We start from the raw sequence: 24,817 nt of genomic DNA, 5'->3' as shown, positions 1-24,817 counted from the left end.
CACCTTCTTAGTCTGTTTGTGATTTCCTCCATTCTCGTTGTTCTTTATATTGATTTAAGTATTAGCTGTAAATTAATTGGTGTATATTTTACTAGCTTCAACTTTACTATAAAATATTGGATAAATATTGGATTCACTGCAAAATATGGATATCATTTACAAAAGTCAATTTTGTTCAAGAGTATAATTTTGAACCCAAGACTTGCTAAAGAAAAAAATGAGCACATACTACCGGAATCAACTTTGGTAGTAGCTTCACTGTTAATTATGATTTTTCCTTAAATGAGTATCAGTAATGATAAAAAGTTAAGAAGAAAAGTGTGTAATTTAACTCAAGTAATTATCATTAGAGAAAGTAATAGAAGCTAGAAGAAATTTAAGATAAAACGATAATCAGATACTAATCTGGTGTACATCAAATTCTCAATATTACACCTACATTATAGCACACATTCACAATACAACACATTAGAACCTCAAAATACATATTAAAATAAGAAAGATGAAAAAACCTTCGAAGTATCTCTTGAAGCTTCTTACAGAAAGCATCAATATAAGTAGACTTAATCTTTATTAAGCAACACCTCCTTAATCTTATCATGGTTACTTTTGACTATTCTGCTTGTCTCATTCTCATCATCCATTACAATACTAACTGCTTTGCACACACTTTCCTTAGTGTACAATCCATCGTCTTCCCCTTTCTCCACTTCCACACCAACTTGCAAATTCTTACTCATCAGTCTTGCATTCAGAAACTGGTCACCAACATTTGGAAGCAACACCAACTGGCACTCATTGAGCAATGCCTCTGACAAAGAACCTGACCCGCAATGTGTAATGAAGCATCCAACAGAAGGGTGTTCCAATATCAATTGATGCTGGATCCACCCTCCATACACAATCCCTCTTCCTTTAACCCTCTCTTTGAACCCTTCTGGTAGCGCGTCTCCAACTGAATCAAACCCAATTGGGGGTTTCAAAGCTACAAGAAAAGGCATGCCAATTAGTTCAAGACCCAACAACAATTCTTGAAACAGGTTTGGCCTCAACCTGCACTCACTTCCAAGACAACAATAAACCATTGAGCCTTGTTTGAATTCTCCAAGCCAAGAAGCCCATTTCTCATCCAATGCAGAGTTTGGTTTCTCTAGTATCACTGGTCCTGTAGGAAGCACAAGCTTCTTGAACTGTTTCTCTACAAAATCAAGGTGAGGCCTTTCAATTCCGCTGCAAGTTCTGAACGCTATTGCATCGGCTTCACTCATGGAAATTAAATGAACATACAATCATAGAAAAGAACATTGCTCCCAAACACATGTTTCTGCTTGTTAGCGTACGCTCGTGCCTCATGGACGTGAAATGTGATAGATAAATCAGGGTACCTTAGAGGAGGTTTCATGAGATCATTCATTGTTTGGTCGTCCCCTTTTTAGAATCTTGAAGGTACAACACTGTACCCTATCATGGCAGAACTGACAATACAAAAGTCAATGGCCTTGAGTCTTAAACGCCTTGCCAATGATGGCATCCAATGAGTGAAATCATAGAAAACAAGATCAACTTTAAGCTGGCAAAGATAAGTTTCTGTTAGAAAATTAAATCAAGTGGTATGCAAGTAACAAAAGTTTAGAAAAGTCAAAGGCAAAATTCAATTTGAATTCAAAGTGGTTACAAGTTTATGGTTCATCACCAAGATTCTACAAACTTCTTGTGCTATTTATCAACTTGCATGGATTAGAATTTTCATGAAATATGGTTAAAGAATTGAAGAAATAAAGTTTGAGTTGAAAACAATAATCATCTATTTACTAGAAGATGTTGGAAGCTTGAAGATTTTTGAAGAACATTCAAGAGAGTAGTACAGCTACAATATTCTACAATATTGAAGAAATTCAAAATCAAATTCAATTGAAATTGGAAGTCAAGCAAATTAGACGATTATGGAAACTACATGAATACAAGTTGAAAGAAGATTCATGAAGCCAACTCATAAAATAGTGGTCATTACAAAATTGAGTTGTGATTCATAAATTATTATTTTAGTAGGAAGCATTGTCTATATAAAAGCTTCATATGTATGTTGTTATCGATCTCTCGATGAACCAAAATACTTAGTATTTGTTTCAAAAAATTCTCTCCTTATTATTATGAGTGTTAGTGAGTTTGAGAGATGAAAAATATGATAGCGTCATTTATATGAGTGAGTGATCCTAGGGCCAATTAAGTGTGGGTATTATACTTACATTTTGGTATCAGAGTTGGTTAACCCAGCGCTTGGTGTTTGAGAGTTTGTGAGTTGTGAGAGAGTTCTCATATAGTTGTTTATTCAAAGAGTCGATATGGCAAACACTTTTAATATTGTGTGGTCCAGTCCCAAGTTAGATGGGAAACTTGATTATAGTTATTGGGAGACTTTGATGTCTACCCATTTAAAGGCCCAGAACCTGCGGAATTTTATTGAACCGGGTTTGGAAGAAGGAGCAGATGCTGCCCAACAAAGGAGAGATCAATTAGCGCTATCTCAAATTCATCAAGGAGTACATTATACGGTGTTTGGCAAAATAGCAAATGCCAAAAGTGCAAAGAAAGCATGGAACACGTTGAAGCTGTCATACAAAGGCGTAGATAAAGCTCAGAAAGTAAAGTTACAGTCTTTGAGAAGAGAATATGGAAGGTACGAGATGTCTAGCTCAGAAACTGTTGAGCAATATTTTACTCGTGTTACAGATCTTGTCAATAAAATGAGAGTCTATGGAGAAGATATGCCCGATAGCAAAGTGGTGGAGAAAATTCTTCGCACCATGCCGATGAAGTATGACCATGTGGTGACTACGATACTAGAGTCCCACGATATGGATACCATGACGATTGCAGAGTTGCAAGGAACCATGGAAAGCAACATCAGTAGAATACTGGAGAAATCAGAAAAATCAACCGAGGAAGCCCTGAAAAGCTGAGTGAATTTAAACAATGTTGCAGCATCAAGTCATACACAAGAAGGACGAGGTCGTGGTTTTAATTTTCAAAGTAGAGGTAGAGAAAGTTTCAGAGGTAGAGGTCATGGCAATTACAACCAAGGAAGTTACAATAATTTTTCACCACCTAATCAAGGAAGAGGTGGAACGAATTTCAGGCCTGTCAACCGAGGAAGAGGTTAAGGCAATTTTAATCAAGAAAGAACCAATTTCAACTGCTTTCATTGTAGAAAGTCTGGACACAAAGCAGCAGATTGCAATTTCAAAATGGTGAATAACAATCCAGCACACGTTGCAGAAAATCAGCATCAAAATACTGATGATAATCCGGGTACTCAAACTTCATTTTTTACAAGTAATTCATGTGCTGGAGATGAAAATATATAGTACTTGGATAATGCTTGTAGTAATCGTATGTCTGGTAGAAAGGAGTTATTTTCTTCATTAGATGATTCAGTTAAACTATTATTAAAGTTCAGTAATAGTACAAAGATCCCTATTGAAGGAAAAGGGCACATACCAAATAGATTGAAGGATGGTTCTCTGAGTTATATTTCTGATGTTTTCTATGCTCCTGAGCTTGATTACAATTTACTGAGTATGGGGCAATTATCTGAAAAGGGATATAAGATGATAACTTATCATAGATGTTGCACTGTGTTTAACAACAACGGAAGGTTCATAGATAAAGCAAAGATGACTTCAAACAGAATATTTCCATTAAAAATTCAATATGTTAATCCCTCTTGCATGAGTTCTGTGATACTTGATGATAACTGGTTGTGGCATATGTGGTTTGGGTATTTTCATTTTTCTGGCCTAAACTACCTGTCAAGAAAAGGACTTATTTCTGGTCTACCACGGATTCATATTCCCAATTGTGTTTGTGAGATTTGTCAACTGAGAAAAAAGCATAGAGATCCATTTCCTACAGAAAAGTCATAGAGAGCTAGAAGATTACTTGAAATTGTACATTCAGATCTCTGTTCTGTAAAAATTTCAAGCAACGGTGGTAGCAAGTACTTTATCACTTTTATTGATGCTCTTAGTAGATATACATGGGTATACTTTCTAAAGCAGAAATCAGAAGCATGTGATGTCTTTAAGACATTCAAGGCGTTTGTCGAAAAACAAAGTGGCTATAAAATCGAAATTCTCAGAACAGACAGAGGAACAAAATATCTTGCATGTTTAGACTACTTTAAACAACACAGAATTCAACACCAACTAACAACTAGATATACTCCTCAACAAAATAGAGTTGCTGAAAGAAAGAATAGAACCATAATGGATATTGTCAGATGCATGCTCAAATCAAAACAAATGACTAAAGAATTTTGGGCAAAAGCAATTGCAACAGCAGTTCATATTTTAAATAGGTGTCCAAGAAAGAGTGTTCGTGATAAAACTCCAGAGGAAGCTTGGAGTGAAAAGCGACCTTTCATCCATCATTTCAGAGTCTTTGGGTGTATAGCTTATGCCCACGTACCAGATCAATTAAGGAAGAAGTTAGATGACAAAGGCGAGAAGTGTATCTTTATCGGCTATTGCACAGACTCAAAAGCATACAAGTTGTATAATCCAGAATCAAAGAAAGTGATCATCAGCAGAGATGTGACGTTTGACGAGAAAGACAAGTGGGACTAGAACACAAAGACAGAAAAGTAGCTGACTATAATTCCAAATACATGTGATAAAGTAGAAGAAAGGCAACCTGACACAACCAAACAACTAGAATCATCTAGAAGATCTCAAAGAGAGCGGAGACTACCTGCTAGATTAGCAGATTATGAAGTAGGCAATGACAACGATCTGTCCGATGAAGAAATCATAAATTTTGCTCTATTTTCAGATTGTGAGCCGTTGAACTTTGAAGAAGCCTCTAAAGATAACAATTGGAAGAAAGCAATGGATGAGGAGATTCATGCCATTGGAAAGAATGACACATGGGATCTGACAGATTTACCAGCAGATAAGAAGCCGATTGGAGTAAAGTGGGTTTATGTAAAACCCGGTTAATTAACGGCTAATTAACCCATAAATGAGAATTTATTCTGGAAAGCCTAAAATGTGATTTTTATGGCTAAATGTGATAGAGGAGACTGAGACGAGAATTTTGGTACCAATTTTATAGAATTCGGACCAAGATTGGACCGAACGGGCCAAACCGGGCCAACCGGACCCAAAGTGGGCCCTTGGCCCAACATAACTAAACCAAAACCCTAGTTTTCAGCACTCTCTCTCCTCACTTATCACTCAAAAAACGCTGAAATGGAGGCCATGGAGGGGAGAACTCTCTCTCAAGTTCTTTCTCTCACTTGATCTTCAAACCACCATAACTTTTGATCTAGAGCTCCGATTGCCGCCCCGTTTGCGGCCACGCGTTCACCGCGGAGAGCTCTACAAAACCCATATCATCAATCTTGAGGACCAAACTCTCTTGAAGGAGAAGGTTAATCTTGTCTCCTTGGACCTTGAGTGTGGTTGTGTACATGTGAATATTGGAGCTTGATTGGTGATTTTGAACAAGCTTGGAAAGGGCTTGGTGGTGAAAAATCTGCTCTTGGAGGTGTTGAGACCTTGAGAGCTTGTGGATAAGTGGTTTGGAAGTGCTCCGGTTGAGCTTGGGAAATTCGGCTAAGGTATGGTTTCGGTTTCCCGTATCTAATATGTAATGTGGTAGGAAATACTTAGGCTAGAGGCCCTAAGATAGGCATTGAATGGTTGATGTTGTTGAATGATTGAGATATATGATGTGGTCATATATGTGATGATGAGTATTGATGCCTTGATAGTATGATGTATGGGAAATATGCATGTTGTGGTATATGCTTGATTATTGGTTATGGTTGAATTGTGGGTTGAACCATGTTGATGGTGAGTATGATGTTGTTTGTGTACCATGATGATTTATTGGAATTGGTGTTGTTGAGGATTGGCATGAGGAATAGTATATGATATGTCAATATGTTTGAGTTTGAGCCACTTGGGTGAAGTGGGCTAAAATGATGAGATAGTGATTGTATATATTGTGGTAATGTGTCAATGTGTGAGTTGAGGAGGCTTGATGTTGAGTTTGATACATTTTGATTGATTTCAAAGAAAAGGGATGAAATTGGCATGTTTTGATTGATTTTGGAAAGAGTTAAAAATGGTTTGTTTTGAAAATGGCATATTGTGGTTTTGTATGAAAATATGGTTTTTGGGCATACTTTGACGGGACATAACTTGAACTACGGATCCCCGTTTTGTACCAAATCTGTTTAGAAATGAAATTGGATCCGGGATGTCCATGCCGTTCGAAGAACGGGCGAAAAACGATTTAAAATGAGGAAGTTATGTCCGTTGGAAGATTGGGGTGTAAGTCTGTGAATTCTGCAGTTTTTAACTTAGAAAATTTTTAGCAGAATGACCCCTTGCGCGTGGGCGCACCTGGCGCGTGCGCGCCGATCTTCCGAAAAGTGCCATCCACGCGTACACGTGATGTGCGCGGGCGCGCCGATTGTGCTGCACCCAATGCCCAGCCATTTTCCCGAGAGTTATGCCAGAACTGTGCCGGTGTTGTGCCTGGGGCACGAGAACACCCGCGCGTACGCGAGGTTGACGCGTGCGCGTCGATGGGCAAGTTTGGAATCCACGCGTTAGCGTGCATGACGCTTGCGCGTCGACGAGTTTTTGAGGCCATCCACGCGTGAGCGTGGAGTGCGCGTACGCGTGGCCCTGTCTTCATCCCAAAGTTGATTTTTGAGTTTTAAAAGTCAAATCTCACACTTCTAAGCCTCCGATCTCACCATTCATGTCTTAAATCATCATAATATGCCTAGCTATTAGAAAGGGGCTAGTGAATGTGATAACTTGCGAGTGAAGCAAGGGAAAAATGTATGATCAATGAGGATCAAGATGATTATGTGAGATGCGGAGGATGGTGGTGGAAGTGTTTGTTATGCCATGGGCCGAAAGGCTGTAATTGTTTATGAAATGACTGGTTATGGATTTAACCATGAGCCGGATTAGCTGTGTATGCTATGAATATTGGCTGGTTCTGGATTGAACCGTGAGCCGGAATGGCTGGTATGGATGTTGATCCATGGATGAGAATTCATGCATGTTGATGCTGAATTATTGATAATTGTGAAATTGCACTTCCACTATCTGAGTACGAGTTTCCTTGGGTAGTAGCAGTGGCTAGCCACCACGTGCTCCAGGTTGAGACTCGAAGCTCTGTTAACCCTATGTTGTAAGTGTGGCCGGGCACTGTGAAAGGCCCGGATGAGCTCGAACCCCCGTAAATATTCACCAGTGAGGGTGATGAATATGGATCATGTTTATGATCAAGTTTATAACGAGTATAACTCGAGTTTGGGGATGCACGACAGAGGGACAGTCCAATGGTTAGCGACCAGGACTTGTCGGGTTGGCTCTATAACCGACAAGATGATATCATCAGCCACTAGGGACAGGCATTCATCATATGCATACTATGTGAATTGTTTGAGATTGCCTATTTGACTGCATATTACTTGCTAATTGTCTAAATGTCTTAACTGCTCCTAATTGTATATTCTTTGTCTGATATCTGTGTTTGCTATAATATACTCCTGCTGGTGGTTGGGAGGTTCGAAGGAATTGGAAAGGGAAGTATTAGTTAGACTGAAGAATCTTTAGTCAGATGCCCTTATACGGTTTAGCTTGTTTATAAGCTTTGATATTATCTGGAGGAAGTTCTAGGATTGCCTTCGGCTTTCCTCTATTATTATGTATTATATATGTGGAAGCTGTTACCATGCTGGGGACCTCTGGTTCTCACCCATGCGGATTTTGTGGTTTTCAAATGCAGGACGTGAGGTTTCCCGCTGAGGCATGCTGGAGACTTCTAGCTTTGCGAAGATCCTTTGTTCTTGGGGACTATGTTTTTGGTTTATATGCTTTGCTTAGATACTTTTATCTCCACTAAATAATACAAACTGTGATGACTCCTCTTATGGGAGATTTTGGAGAATAGGTTTTCTGTATTTGTGTCCCTTTGGGTTTCCTTGGGGTTTTCCTTATTTTATCATATGTATATATTGTTATACTCGGACCGGTTATCTTCGCAGCCGGATCTTGAGTCTTGATATTCCTGTTTTTGACACTCTTTTGTATATATATAATCTCGCGTTGGTTTAACTTTGCTCGTTACGTTATCGATCGGAGTGTTGCGCTTTTGAGTTGCGTTTTTTTTGTTTACCCCTTTTTCTACAAAGGCTCCTAGTTATAATCAATCATTCATACTACTATACGTACTAAATTTTTATTTTAGAGGTCGTAATACCTTGCCATCTCTGAATTATGACTTAAGCATAAGACTCTGTATGGTAGGGTGTTACATTATGGTATCAGAGCAGTTCGTTCCTGTAGAGCCTGAGGGATGGACTGACTATGCTTCTGTGCATTCTCTGTGTGTGTGTTATGTGCTGATAGTATATCTGCTTGATGTAATTGGCATAAACGTTCATGAGCATGCATTTGGGACTTTGAAGCACTAGACTTCCGATATTGAGCCTGATCAACTTAATATCGATTGTTTGGTGTGTATAGGAACCAGATGGCGCCTCGTGGACGCGGTAGAGGTAGTGCGAGAGGTCGTACGAATGCTCGTGCACCGGAGAATAACCCTAATGACCCGGTGAACCTTACGACTGCGTTGGAGAACATGGCTGCTGCTATGCAAGCCACTGCTGAGGCCCTTGGTCAACAGATGAACAACCATGGCAACGACAGAAATGGAGCTCAGGGACCAATGGAGATTAGAACTTTCGTTGTGTTGGTGAACAAGTGTGGGGTTGCTGAAGAGTGTGTGAAGAGGGCAGCCGCTAAGAAGGGAAGTCACAAGGGATCATTCCCACAGAACCGAGGGAAGAGCTTTGCACCTAGAGGTCCGCCTTTCAAGCGGGGAGGCTCTTTTAGGAGACCCAACAACAACAACTCCCAAGGACAAAGGTTTGGAAAGCAACCTCAGAATGATCAAGTTTGTACTAGGTGTGGAAGTCACCATCCGGGAACACCATGCAAGGCCGGATGGGGTTTGTGCTACCATTGTGGAAAGGCAGGACATAAGCTCCCATGGTGTCCGGAGCGGCAGAAGCAAGGTGCTGGGAAAGCACAACAAACTGGTCGGGTGTTCACCACCTCAGCTGTGGGTGCAGAGGGATCCGAAACACTCATTCGAGGTAACTGTGAAATAGCTGTTCAGACTTTAAATGCTTTATTTGATTCGGGAGCATCGCATTCATTTATTGCATTTGAGAAAGCCCATGAGTTAGGGTTGAAGATTGTAACTTTAGGTTATGATCTAAGGGTGTACAATGCTACCCATGAAGCCACGGTAACTAGGCTAGGATGCCCGGAAGTTTCCTTTAGGTTCAAGCAGCGTGATTTTGTTCATAATTTAGTCTGCTTGCCGATGATCGGTCTTGACCTTATCTTGGGATTGGATTGGTTATCTAAGAACCATGTTCTGCTTGATTGTTCTACAAAGTCGGTGCACTTTATGCCGGAGGATACAGAAGGGACGGTCGTGGTGAACAATTCTTACTTGAATTCGATGATGGTGAACTGTTCTGGAACCGAATGTCAGGGTATCATGTTGTTAACCGCGGGCGTTTCGGGAGATGATCAAAGGTTGGAGCAGATTCCGGTTGTGTGTGAGTTTTCGGAAGTGTTTCCCGATAATATTGATGAGTTTCCACCTAACCGAGAGGTTGAGTTTGCTATTGAGTTGGTGCCCGGGGCGGGACCAATCTCAAGTGCTCCTTATAGAATGTCACCGTTAGAGATGAACGAGTTAAAGTCTCAGTTAGAGGATTTGTTGGGAAAGAATTTTATACGGCCAAGTGTCTCTCCGTGGGGTGCTCCAGTGTTACTGGTGAAGAAGAAGGATGGGAGTATGCGGCTCTGTGTGGATTACAGGCAACTGAACAAGGTTACAATAAAGAATAAGTACCCATTGCCGAGAATTGATGATCTCATGGATCAGTTACAAGGAGCTGGAGTTTTCTCCAAGATTGATTTGCGATCCGGTTATCACCAGATAAGGGTGAGGGGTGAGGATATCCCTAAGACCGCTTTTAGGACTCGTTATGGTCATTATGAGTACACTGTGATGTCTTTTGGGTTGACGAACGCTCCTGCGATATTCATGGATTACATGAATAGAGTCTTCCGTCCGTTTCTGGATAAATTCGTTGTTGTCTTCATTGATGACATACTGATTTATTCCAAGACTGAAGAAGAGCATGCGGAACACTTAAGGACCGTGTTGCAGATTCTAAAGGAGAAGAAACTTTATGCAAAACTGTCTAAGTGTGAGTTTTGGAAGAGTGAGGTGAAGTTTTTGGGTCATGTGGTGAGTAAGAAGGGAATAGCAGTAGATCCAACTAAGGTGGAGGCGGTGATGGATTGGAAACAACCAACCACTGTAACAGAGATAAGGAGTTTTCTGGGTTTAGCTGGCTATTACCGAAGGTTTATCAAGGGCTTTTCACAGATAGCTTTGCCAATGACGAAGTTAACCCGAAAAGACACTCCGTTTGTTTGGACTCCTGAATGCGAGGAGAGCTTTCAGACATTGAAGAAAAAGTTGACTACTGCACCTGTGTTAGTGTTACCCGAGCCGAACGAGCCTTTTGAGGTGTATTGTGATGCCTCATTGAAGGGTTTAGGGTGCGTGCTGATGCAGCATCGTAATGTGGTGGCGTATGCCTCACGACAGTTGAGACCTCATGAGGTTAGTTACCCTACGCACGATTTGGAACTCGCTGCGGTTGTGTTTGCCTTGAAGGTGTGGAGGCATTATCTCTATGGGGTTAAGTTCCAAGTCTTCTCTGATCATAAGAGCTTGAAGTATCTCTTTGATCAGAAAGAGCTTAATATGAGGCAGAGAAGGTGGATGGAATTGTTGAAGGACTACGACTTTGAGTTGCATTACCATCCGGGAAAGGCAAACGTAGTGGCAGATGCGTTAAGTCGGAAGTCGTTATATGCGGCTTGGATGATGCTTCAAGAGGAGAAGTTGCTCAAGGGATTCGAGAGTCTGAATATTGGTGCTCAAGAAGTATCCGGAACCTTGTGTTTGAGCCGATTAGAAATCTCAAGTGACTTTAAGTCCGAACTCCTGAAGGCTCATCAAAATGATGAAGCATTATGGAAAGTGTTACCGGCCATTGAGCAAGGAAAACAGTGGAGAGTGTCGGAAGAAAAAAATGGGTTATGGAGATTCAAGGGTAGAATCATTGTGCCGGATGTTGGCACTTTGAGGCAAGATATCTTAAAGGAGGCACACAAAAGCGGATTCTCCATTCACCCGGGAAGTATTAAGATGTACCATGATTTAAAGGCGATGTTTTGGTGGCCGGGTATGAAGAATGATGTGGCGGAATATGTTTCAAAGTGCTTAACTTGTCAAAAGGTAAAGATTGAACATCAAAAGCCCGCCGGTATGTTACAACCTTTAGAGATTCCACAATGGAAGTGGGAAAGTATTGCAATGGACTTTGTGTCAGGATTGCCAAGGACTAGGGCTGGTTTTGATGCTATTTGGGTGATTGTGGACCGATTGACGAAGTCAGCTCACTTTTTGCCCATTCGGATGACTTACACCCTTGAGGAGCTAGCACGGTTATACATAAAGGAGATTGTGAGACTTCATGGTGTACCTGCTACTATAATCTCTGATAGAGATCCTCGTTTCACCTCAAGGTTTTGGGGTGCATTTCAGAAAGCTTTGGAACCCGATTAAGCTTGAGCACGGCTTACCATCCTCAAACAGATGGTCAATCTGAGAGGACGATCCAAACCCTAGAGGATATGTTGAGAGCTTGTGTTTTGGACCAACCGGCGAGTTGGGATCGGTATATGCCATTAGTGGAGTTTGCATATAATAATAGTTATCATGCGAGCATTGGAATGGCTCCGTGTGAGGCCTTGTATGGGAGGAAACGTCAATCTCCGCTGTGTTGGTATGAAGCTGGAGAGAAAAGCTTGTTGGGACCGGAAAGGATAGCTGAGACTACTGAACAAGTCAAGAAAATCCGAGATAGGATGCTCACGGCGCAGAGACGTCAAAAGAGCTACGCCGATCAGAGGCGAAAGCCCTTAGAATTTGAGGAAGGAGACCATGTTTTCCTTAAGGTTACTCCGACCACGGGAGTAGGTAGGGCGATTAAGGCAAAGAAGTTGAATCCTCGATACATTGGTCCATTTCAAATCCTGGAGAGGATTGGACCGGTGGCGTATCGGATGGCTCTACCACCTCATCTTTCGAACCTGCACGACGTGTTTCACGTGTCGCAGCTTCGGAAGTACACTCCTGATGCTAGCCATGTGTTAGAACCTGAGTCGGTTCAGTTAAGGGAAGATTTGACGCTTCCAGTGGCTCCAGTCAGAATTGATGATACTAGTATTAAACGGTTGCGTGGAAAAGATGTTTCATTAGTCAAAGTGGCATGGAGTCGAGGCGGTGTTGAGGAACACACTTGGGAACTTGAGTCGGAGATGCGAACGGATTATCCGCATTTATTCTCAGGTAATTGCATTTGAATTTTGTGGGCAAAATTCCCAATTAGGTGGGTAGAATGTAAAACCCGGTTAATTAACGGCTAATTAACCCATAAATGAGAATTTATTCTGGAAAGCCTAAAATGTGATTTTTATGGCTAAATGTGATAGAGGAGACTGAGACGAGAATTTTGGTACCAATTTTATAGAATTCGGACCAAGATTGGACCAAACGGGCCAAACCGGGCCAACCGGACCCAAAGTGGGCCCTTGGCCCAACATAACTAAACCAAAACCCTAGTTTTCAGCACTCTCTCTCCTCACTTATCACTCAAAAAACGCTGAAATGGAGGCCATGGAGGGGAGAACTCTCTCTCAAGTTCTTTCTCTCACTTGATCTTCAAACCACCATAACTTTTGATCTAGAGCTCCGATTGCCGCCCCGTTTGCGGCCACGCGTTCACCGCGGAGAGCTCTACAAAACCCATACCATCAATCTTGAGGACCAAACTCTCTTGAAGGAGAAGGTTAATCTTGTCTCCTTGGACCTTGAGTGTGGTTGTGTACATGTGAATATTGGAGCTTGATTGGTGATTTTGAACAAGCTTGGAAAGGGCTTGGTGGTGAAAAATCTGCTCTTGGAGGTGTTGAGACCTTGAGAGCTTGTGGATAAGTGGTTTGGAAGTGCTCCGGTTGAGCTTGGGAAATTCGGCTAAGGTATGGTTTCGGTTTCCCGTATCTAATATGTAATGTGGTAGGAAATACTTAGGCTAGAGGCCCTAAGATAGGCATTGAATGGTTGATGTTGTTGAATGATTGAGATATATGATGTGGTCATATATGTGATGATGAGTATTGATGCCTTGATAGTATGATGTATGGGAAATATGCATGTTGTGGTATATGCTTGATTATTGGTTATGGTTGAATTGTGGGTTGAACCATGTTGATGGTGAGTATGATGTGTTTGTGTACCATGATGATTTATTGGAATTGGTGTTGTTGAGGATTGGCATGAGGAATAGTATATGATATGTCAATATGTTTGAGTTTGAGCCACTTGGGTGAAGTGGGCTAAAATGATGAGATAGTGATTGTATATATTGTGGTAATGTGTCAATGTGTGAGTTGAGGAGGCTTGATGTTGAGTTTGATACATTTTGATTGATTTCAAAGAAAAGGGATGAAATTGGCATGTTTTGATTGATTTTGGAAAGAGTTAAAATGGTTTGTTTTGAAAATGGCATATTGTGGTTTTGTATGAAAATATGGTTTTTGGGCATACTTTGACGGGACATAACTTGAACTACGGATCCCCATTTTGTACCAAATCTGTTTAGAAATGAAATTGGATCCGGGATGTCCATGCCGTTCGAAGAACGGGCGAAAAACGATTTAAAATGAGGAAGTTATGTCCGTTGGAAGATTGGGGTGTAAGTCTGTGAATTCTGCAGTTTTTAACTTAGAAAATTTTTAGCAGAATGACCCTTGCGCGTGGGCGCACCTGGCGCGTGCGCGCCGATCTTCCGAAAAGTGCCATCCACGCGTACACGTGATGTGCGCGGGCGCGCCGATTGTGCTGCACCCAATGCCCAGCCATTTTCCCGAGAGTTATGCCAGAACTGTGCCGGTGTTGTGCCTGGGGCACGAGAACACCCGCGCGTACGCGAGGTTGACGCGTGCGCGTCGATGGGCAAGTTTGGAATCCACGCGTTAGCGTGCATGACGCTTGCGCGTCGACGAGTTTTTGAGGCCATCCACGCGTGAGCGTGGAGTGCGCGTACGCGTGGCCCTGTCTTCATCCCAAAGTTGATTTTTGAGTTTTAAAAGTCAAATCTCACACTTCTAAGCCTCCGATCTCACCATTCATGTCTTAAATCATCATAATATGCCTAGCTATTAGAAAGGGGCTAGTGAATGTGATAACTTGCGAGTGAAGCAAGGGAAAAATGTATGATCAATGAGGATCAAGATGATTATGTGAGATGCGGAGGATGGTGGTGGAAGTGTTTGTTATGCCATGGGCCGAAAGGCTGTAATTGTTTATGAAATGGCTGGTTATGGATTTAACCATGAGCCGGATTAGCTGTGTATGCTATGAATATTGGCTGGTTCTGGATTGAACCGTGAGCCGGAATGGCTGGTATGGATGTTAATCCATGGATGAGAATTCATGCATGTTGATGCTGAATTATTGATAATTGTGAAATTGCACTTCCACTATCTGAGTACGAGTTTCCTTGGGTAGTAGCAGTGGCTAGCCACCACGTGCTCCAGGTTGAGACTCGAAGCTCTGTTAACCCTATGTTGTAAGTGTGGCCGGGCACTGTGAAAGGCCCGGATGAGCTCGAACCCCCGTAAATATTCACCAGTGAGGGTGATGAATATGGATCATGTTTATGATCAAGTTTATAACGAGTATAACTCGAGTTTGGGGATGCACGACAGAGGGACAGTCCAATGGTTAGCGACCAGGACTTGTCGGGTTGGCTCTATAACCGACAAGATGATATCATCAGCCACTAGGGACAGGCATTCATCATATGCATACTATGTGAATTGTTTGAGATTGCCTATTTGACTGCATATTACTTGCTAATTGTCTAAATGTCTTAACTGCTCCTAATTGTATATTCTTTGTCTGATATCTGTGTTTGCTATAATATACTCCTGCTGGTGGTTGGGAGGTTCGAAGGAATTGGAAAGGGAAGTATTAGTTAGACTGAAGAATCTTTAGTCAGATGCCCTTATACGGTTTAGCTTGTTTATAAGCTTTGATATTATCTGGAGGAAGTTCTAGGATTGCCTTCGGCTTTCCTCTATTATTATGTATTATATATGTGGAAGCTGTTACCATGCTGGGGACCTCTGGTTCTCACCCATGCGGATTTTGTGGTTTTCAAATGCAGGACGTGAGGTTTCCCGCTGAGGCATGCTGGAGACTTCTAGCTTTGCGAAGATCCTTTGTTCTTGGGGACTATGTTTTTGGTTTATATGCTTTGCTTAGATACTTTTATCTCCACTAAATAATACAAACTGTGATGACTCCTCTTATGGGAGATTTTGGAGAATAGGTTTTCTGTATTTGTGTCCCTTTGGGTTTCCTTGGGGTTTTCCTTATTTTATCATATGTATATATTGTTATACTCGGACCGGTTATCTTCGCAGCCGGATCTTGAGTCTTGATATTCCTGTTTTTGACACTCTTTTGTATATATATAATCTCGCGTTGGTTTAACTTTGCTCGTTACGTTATCGATCGGAGTGTTGCGCTTTTGAGTTGCGTTTTTTTTGTTTACCCCTTTTTCTACAAAGGCTCCTAGTTATAATCAATCATTCATACTACTATACGTACTAAATTTTTATTTTAGAGGTCGTAATACCTTGCCATCTCTGAATTATGACTTAAGCATAAGACTCTGTATGGTAGGGTGTTACAGTTTACAAGACTAAGTACAAACCCAGTGGTGAAGTTGATCGTTTTAAAGCAAGATTAGTTGCTAAGGGATACAAACAAAAGCCAAGTATCGATTGTTTTGAAGTATTTGCTCCTGTTGCTAGATTAGACACTATTCGTATGATTATTCCACTCTCGTCTCAAAATAAGTGGAAGATACACCAAATGGATGTTAAGTCTGCATTTCTAAATGGCACTTTAGAAGAAGAAGTATATGTTGAGCAACCTATAGGATATGGAGTTATTGGAAAAGAAGATAAAGCTTACAAATTGAAGAAAGCTTTGTACAGGTTAAAGCAAGCACCAAGAGCATAGTACAAGAAGATTGATTCTTATTTCATTGAGAATGGTTTCAGAAGATGTCCGTTTGAGCATACTCTTTATATCAAGTTCGTTGAACCTGGAGATATCTTGATCGTGTATATTTATGTTAATGATTTGATCTTTATTGGGAACAATTTGAAGATAATTGCAAAATTCAGGGAGGCTATGATAAAGCACTTTGAAATGACAGTTATGGACTTGATATCTTACTTTCTTGGCATTGAAGTGGTTCAAAGAGATAATGGTATTTTCATTTCTCAAAAGAAATATGTAAATGATATTTTGAAGAAATTTCAAATGGAACATTCAAAGCCAGTTCCTACTCCAGTCGAAGAAAAGTTCAAGTTACTAAGAGAAGATAAAGGAAGAGTAGTAAATCCCACATACTACAAAAGCTTGATTGGAAGTCTAAGGTACTTGACTTCGACTAGACCAGATGTTGTGTTTGGGGTTAGTTTACTTAGCATATTCATGGAGGAACCTTGTACCAACCATTTGCAAGCGGCAAAAAGGATTCTTCGATATATCAAAGGTACTTTAAATGATAGTATTTATTATGAAAATACTAATGAAGTGAATCTTGTCGGTTACACTGACAGTGATTAGGCTGGAGATATAGAAACAAGAAAAAGTCCTTCAGGATTTGTATTTTATCTTGATTCTGGTGCAATTTCATGGTCATCAAAGAAGTAACCAGTAGTAGCACTCTCTACAGCAGAAGCATAATATATAGCAGCAGCAAATTGTGCAACGCAAGCAGTTTGGCTAAAAAGAATTCTTGATGAATTGAATGAGAAACAAAGTACTCCAACAACAATATTTTGTGATAACAAGTCAGCTATTGCACTTTGCAAAAATCCAGTATTTCATGGAAGAACAAAGCATATTGATATTCGAGTTCATAAAATTAGAGAATTGGTAAATGAGAAAGAAGTTTTTATTGAGTACTGTCCCACTGAAGATCAAGTTGTAGATATCTTTACAAAACCGCTGAAGACCGAGTCATTTTACAAATTGAAAAGGATGCTTGGAATGATAAACTCTACAGCTTGATTTAAGGGAGGCAATGTTAGAAAATTAAATCAAGTGGTATGCAAGTAACAAATGTTTAGAAAAGTCAAAGGCAAAATTCAATTTGAATTCAAAGTGGTTACAAGTTCATGGTTCATCACCAAGATTCTACAAACTTCTTGTGCTATCTATCAACTTGCATGGATTAGAATTTTCATGAAACATGGTTAAAGAATTGAAGAAACAAAGTTTGAGTTGAAAACAATAATCATCTATTTACTAGAAGATGTTGGAAGCTTGAAATTTTTGAAGAACATTCAAGAGAGTAGTACAACTACAAATTCTACAACATTGAAGAAATTCAAAATCAAATTGAATTGAAATTGGAAGTCAAGCAAATTAGAAGATTATGAAAACTACATGAATACAAGCTGAAAGAAGATTCATGAAGCCAACTCATAAAATAGTGATCATTACAAAATTGAGTTGTAATTCATAAATTATTATTTTAGTAGGAAGCATTGCTTATATAAAAGCTTCATATGTATGTTGTTATCGATCTCTCTATGAACCAAAATACTTAGTGTTTGTTTCGAAAAATTCTCTCCTTATTATTATGAGTGTTAGTGAGTTTAAGAGATGAAAAATATGATAACGTCATTTATATGAGTGAGTGATCCTAGAGCCAATTAAATGTGGGTATTATACTTACACTTTCTATGTCGCCTTGGGTTAAGTCCATTGCTGTCATGATGAGTGGGTGCAGAGGGTATGGAACGTCTGAAGTGGTTTCTGCGTTCGGTGGAAGGTTGTCCACGTGGGGAACCGCGACGGCGACGAATTTGATGAGATTTGGATAAAGATTGAAATGGACTAACTTGGATGGTGCTGTTTTGTGCGCAAATAATGTGATTATGTGGCCTCTTTTGGCTAACTTGTTACATAGGTAGAGGAATGGAGTTTGATGACCAAGGGCTAGCCATGAATACATGTCAATGCTTAAGGAACATGTATCCATGCAGATAATTATTAAATCAATAATGCTCCACATCCATGTAAAAAATACATGGATGTTATCCAATTCTTTTTTGCTATAGACGCCTCCTCCAATCTCCAAATCGTTTGTGATTCACGCATTACATATAACGTAAACCTTCTATGACCTTTGCTCAACGTAAATCATCTGTTGCAGCCTAAACCCTATTCTTTACTCAATGTAAACTTTCTACTGCAACCTAAACCTTCTTCTTCTTCTTCTTCTTCTTCTTCTTCTTCTTCTTCTTCTTCTTCTTCTTCTTCTTCTTCTTCTTCTTCTTCTTCTTCTTCCTCGTGTTATAGGCTTCGTCGTTCTCCTCTGCTCGTATTTTCTTTCTTGTTCTTCTTCTTCTCTACTCGCGTTCTTCGTTATGGATCTGGATTGACTTCAACGTAATAAGCTTCATCGTTCTTCTTCTTCTTCATTTTCTTCTTCGATCTGGACTTCTGAATTGAAGCAATGAATGAATCAACTTCAAATTAGTTGAATGAGAGCAATTTGGATTATTCTTTCGAAACGAATCAATTTGATGAGATTTGGATTATTCAATTTTGAATCGAATACAATGGAATGCAATTGCTAATTTTATTTGAATTGAATTGAATGGACGGAGGTGTTCTGAATATGAATATGAATATGAATTGAATTGATAATATCTAAATTGTAGACAGAGGTGTTTCGAATTTGATTTTGTATAATGGATTATGTTTCGTTCACTGAGTACTACACAATTGTTTCACCGTCAGTACTGTTTCAGTTCATCATACAGAAAACTGTTTGAATTTGATTTTATATAATGGATTATGTTTTGTTCACTCAGTACAATAGAATTGTTTCACCATAATGACGTTTTTGGTTCATTATGCAGAAAGCTGTTTGAATTTGAATTTATATAATGGGTTACGTTTCGTTTACTCACTACTATACAATTGTTTCACCATGAGTACTGTGTTCGGTTCATTATGCAGAAAGTTGTTTGAATTTGATTTTATATAATGTATTATATTTCGTTCAGTCAGTACTATACAATTGTTCCACCATGAGTACGTGGTTCGGTTCATTATGCAAAAAGCTGTTTGAATTTGATTTTATATATTGTATTATGTTTCGTTCACTCAGTACTATACAATTGTTTCATCATAATGACATGTTTGGTTCATTTCTGTTCTGCACACTTCAAAACTCTTCTTCCTCGCCTTCTATTGCTTTTTCACCAGAGAGAATGAGGAAAAGACAAAAAATACAACAGCAACAACAACAAAAGAATGACGATAAGGAGAAAATACGTGAAGAAGAAGGAACGCGAAAAAGAAGGAGGAGAATGAGGAGGAGGAGGAGGAACGCGAAGAAGAAGAAGACGGTTCGTGCGTAAACGAGCGTAAGAAGAAGAAGAAGAAGAAGCGCGGGAGAGAATAGAAGAAGAAGAGAAAAAGCGTTGGGTAAGAGCGGTCGTTTCGTGTGTGTTGGGCGCTTGTATTTCACGTTTCATTTAATAGTATTAGTTTTTTTTGTGTTAGGACAACTTGAATGGACTTAGATACAAAATTACATAGATGTGTAGCATGACTGTTATTAGATAATAGAGATGTTTGGTAACAAAAGAAAATAAACCAAAAATATCCATAACTTACCTTGTTTAGTCTTTATTAATTATTGCGATAATTAATAAATATTAAATAAAATAAGTTCTGACTGTTTTTTTTTATGTTTCCTAACATTATAGATTAAATAAATAATAAGAAAGAGATTATGATGTGGATCGGTGGGAGCGAGAGTTTGTGATTATTTACACATAACTTACTCTCTATAATAATGGAGATAGATATAACGGGTGCAACTGTAAGTAGTGCACGGTGATATTAATATTTAATGGAAGTTTGTGAAGAATGGTAAGTGATGTGGATTAAAGAATGGAGGGTACCGTTGTGCCGTGAACGAATCCTCTCTAGTGTAAGAAAAAAAATTAACAAGTCCAGTATTTGATTTTAACTTTTTATAACATTAACGGTCCTAATTACGTGATTTCAATTAGAAAACCTAATAAAAAAGTAACAAAAAATAAATTGTATTTTTTTAAATAATATATTTTTATCTGTTAATTTGTAACTATAAATAATAAAAAGAGTGTACAATTAAATGTTTATGATAGACCATTAAAATAACACCATATTTCTTCTAAAAAATGCACCAAAGAATTTGTCTATATTTGTTATTATTTTGCATATTTAATTAGATACTATAAAGTATGTGCTTTTCACGTTATTATATATCATTCTTCGAAATAAATGAAAACTGTGAAACAAATTTAAGATGTAATTAGAAAGCTTGCTTAGTTATTGGAAATTTTCTTAGTCTCTTAACAATGTAAGTGTTGATAGCCTAAAATAGTGAAGAAAACATGACTTAAAAGAATTGCATATTTTATGAGTGTGCAAGTTGATTGAGGTGAGTATATACATGGTTAAATTTGTGAAACATAAATCATAATTGGTTGTAAATTTTCTTATGTATATTTTTTATTTTCATTGGATAAAAATTATAAACATATATTTTAATATAAAATCTTTTATATATGTTATCTACTAGGAATAATAAAGATATAAACAAGTAATTTAAATTTATTTATAAAAGAGTAAAGTATCGTTTTTGTCCTTAACGTTTGGAATAAGTCTCAAAATTATCTCTTACGTTAGGAATAAAAACGATACTTTACTCTTTATAAAAACTCATATGAATTATTGATCTTAAGAAAAATATTTGTAAATTCGTAGAATTGTATCACATAATATAAGTTGTCAAAAAAAATAGTTTTATTATAATAATTTTCTTTTTAAAAAAGGTGAAACTTGTTATTTAACTTATTTTAATTTTTAAATACAAATTGAATTGAAATATTTTTTAAGAAATAATTTTTTTGCTATTGGTATATGTATTTATCTAATATATGATGCTTTAATTGCTAGGTAGAGAGTAGGCTTGGCAATTTTTTTTGGTAGAGTGGATAGTGATATAGGAAGGATTTTCTCCCTATGGGGACGGGGACTTGTGAAATAAACGAGAATGGAGAGAGATGTTGTTATTCATATGTACCCATATATATTTGTATATAGAAAATGACTAAAATGTCCTTGATATATATTAGTTTTGAAATCATAACCTTTTTCTTTGTGATTGTGTCATCACTCTTCTCATTTTCACTTTCAAAATTCAATCCCAAAATTTCACAAATTTTCTTCACCTCTCTTCTCACCGCCATCCGTCACCCTCTTCCCCTCTCATCGCCACGCACCTCCTCTCTAATCGCTACCTCCTCTTACTGTTTCTCCCTCTCACTCGCAAGTATCACGAGTCAACTAAGAATCGTCATTGTGTGTCCGGGGAGAATGTCGTCGTCGCACACTTGAAGAAAATTATTAGAGGCAAAATCATCGCGCCAGAGACAGAATCGTTGCTGTCTTTGTCGCGAGGAGAAGTAGAGGTAGAATCCCAAGAAGAATTGTGTAGCCTCCATCTGGATCTTCGTCGCTGCCTCCAGGCTCCAGCTCGGTCTCTGTTAACTTGCAGTACGGTCTCCATCACCGCCTTCAGCAAGATTAGTTTTCATCGCCATCATCAGCCTTTTCGCCATTTGTCACTTTTTTTGCGATAAGTCAACCTCTGTAATTTCTTTATAAAGAGAGTTTAGTGAAATTATTTGCATGAAAATTATTTTATTATTCATAATTGAAGATTGAGTATAAACATTTTATTGTAATAGTTGTTAAACTAATTTTATTGTTAAACTGATTTTATTATTTACTGTGTTGAAATTTTTGTTTATGGAATTTTTTTTGGTTATTGAAACTTTAATTTTATTATTTATTGAGATTTTTTTATTGAAAACCACTAAATTGTTTATTGTTTTTTGGTTGTGCTAAAATTTTATTACGATACTAAGATTTTATAATAGTCATTTATTTTTAAATTAATTATATTTTTTAATTATGAATAATTAGTATTATAAATATAAATTTTGTTAAACACCTACTAAAAAATAACAAATATTTTTATTAATTATAATATAATTTTTTATAATTATATGATATTTATTAATATTATTTTTTTAATAATTACATATAATACATAATATAATAGATATAAAATAATCAGTTAATTATTAAAATTTAAAAAAATAATAGTTAGTTTAATATAAAAATAAAATAAAAAATATTTTTATAAAAAAAATAAAATTTTATATAATTATTTAAGTTGAATCGATTCTATCCATTCAATTCATAATTTATGGTTAAATTAATAAATTAAAAATCGATTTTATTAATTAGGGATGTTTAAAATAGATCCGAATCGAACAAATTCGACCAATTGAATTGAAAAAACTGAAAACCGAACAAATCAAAAACCAAAAAATTAAAAACCAAAAAATCGAAAAAATCATATTTTATTATTTTTATTGCAGTTCCGTTTGATTTTTAGTTCTGACGCTGAAAACCTTAACCGAACCGTTCCGAACCCGTTCACAAAAGCCTAACAAAACCAACCCTTCCCAAACCCCCACCCAAACGTGACCTAAACCTAGCCGCAACACTCACTCTGCAGTCTGCACTCTACTCTCGAAACCCACTCCCAGCACCTCCCACTCCCAGCCCGCGCCAACCCACTTCCTCCCACGACCTCCCAGTGCCGCCGAACCCTTCCTCCCACCACCTCCCAGTGCCGCCGAACCCTTCCTCCCAGCGCCGCCGATCCCTTCCTCCCAGCACCTCCTCGCGGACAGCACCAGCCAGCACCACCGTCGCGGACAGCACCACCCAGAACCACCTAGCAGCCAGCATCACCGTCGCAGACAGCACCACCCACAGCACCGTTTTTGGCTTCGCGGAGACAGCATCACCCAGCCACCCACAGCATCGTTTCTGGCCTCGCGGACAGCACCCAGCCACCGAATCAAGTCAGATATGGAGCCTCCGAGTTAGGTATTCAATTTCTGTTCAATAATCATTGATTCATTGTTGTTGATTATTGTTCATTGTTGTTCAATTTCTGTTTCAGTGTATATTATTTGCTGATTGTTGCTCATTTTTATTTGTTGTTGATTTACTGAAATTGCTTCTGATTATTGTTCATTGTTTAATTTATTTGTTGTTGATTTACTAAAATTGCTTCTGATTGCTGTTCACCGTTCATTGTTCAATGTTCAATGTATTTGTTGTTGTGTTTTTGCTTCCGATTTTTGAAGCAGAAAATGTGAGAAGGACAATGAAAGAGAGGTGTTCACTGGGAAAGAAAGCTGTTTGGAGTGTGCTGTAAGTTAAATGGCTTGTTTTATGTTCAAAATTTCCTTACCTATGTCTAAGATTTCAAAATGCAAAAAGAACATAAGGCGTCTTACCTATGTGCCAATAGGTTTGTGGTTCTCAAATTTTCTCCATAGATAAACTATCAATATGCTTTTTTACTGGCCATCTGTGTTACTTAGAAGTTCACATGCTGTTTGAATGAAAAACTGCAAAATAGCTTTGGTGAGAATTTATTGAGACTAATTTAGATGCTGAAGTTAGATTCATATTGGTGAGTTAGCAATTGGCTCACTGTTGAGTTTTGTTTGAACTTTGAACTTGTATAATGCTGTAGAAAAGAGAAGTGCATATATTCTTAATAAAGACTCTTTTCCTGCTAGCTGGAAGCAGTAGATTTGTGTTTTTGAGTGTTATAGAAATTTGGTGAAATGATACTGTATATACTGTTTTAATTGAAGTATGTTCATGAAGAAGTGGGAAAAGTTGCACATAGTTGCTAAATTCAAAACACATCTAACATATATTATTTGAAAAACCGAACAAACCGAACCAAACCAAACCGAACCAAACTGACCGCAGTTTAATAAAACAATTAGATTGGATGACTTTTTTCTAAAAAACCGAACCAAACTGCACCGTGAACACCCCTAGTATTAGTGCACAACGTTTTTCTATACCAAGCGCCCGCCATTCACAAACTAAATATTTTTCTTTTTCAAGGGTTTTGCCAATGTTTTAAAAACCGGTTGGGACCGGTCGGTCGTACCAAACCGTGACCGGCCGATTTTTTTAATAAGGAACCAAACGTCGTCATTTCACTGTGCTGCACACTAACTAGCCCTGACCAGACTCCATTGTCTAGACTCCAGAACCGAATCTAGATCCAGAACGCGCCTCTGCCTCAGTGCCTCTCTCACACTCAGTCCAGGGCTCCCTCATCGATCTCCAGGTCGTCCGTCCAGCCCCCGCCTGCTACCGCCGCCGTCGGAACTTCGAACAGCCAATGCCTGCTCCCTCACTTCCCCTCCATGGCTCCATAGCGCCGCAGCCATCGCAACCTTCTCTTCCATTGCGCAGCCACCGTGCGAACGTGGAAGCCTCCGTCGCGCAGGTTCCCCACTTCTCCTCCTCCTCATTCAGATACAGGTATACAGCCCCCCACCCCCAAAACACAAACCCT

The 24,817-nt window shown here is 38.7% G+C and overlaps 1 pseudogene; it reads right to left on the bottom strand.

Annotated features, from left to right (window-relative positions):
• Positions 1-415: 415 nt before the first annotated feature.
• Positions 416-18,322, bottom strand: LOC130965513 (UDP-glycosyltransferase 79B30-like; annotated as a pseudogene).
• Between the last annotated feature and the right edge of the window lie 6,495 nt (positions 18,323-24,817).

Source organism: Arachis stenosperma, chromosome 1 (assembly GCF_014773155.1).
Source record: "Arachis stenosperma cultivar V10309 chromosome 1, arast.V10309.gnm1.PFL2, whole genome shotgun sequence".
Taxonomy (NCBI): Eukaryota; Viridiplantae; Streptophyta; class Magnoliopsida; order Fabales; family Fabaceae; genus Arachis; species Arachis stenosperma.
The sequence above is the reverse complement of the archived record's forward strand: the minus strand, read 5'-3'. Positions and strand labels throughout refer to the sequence as shown.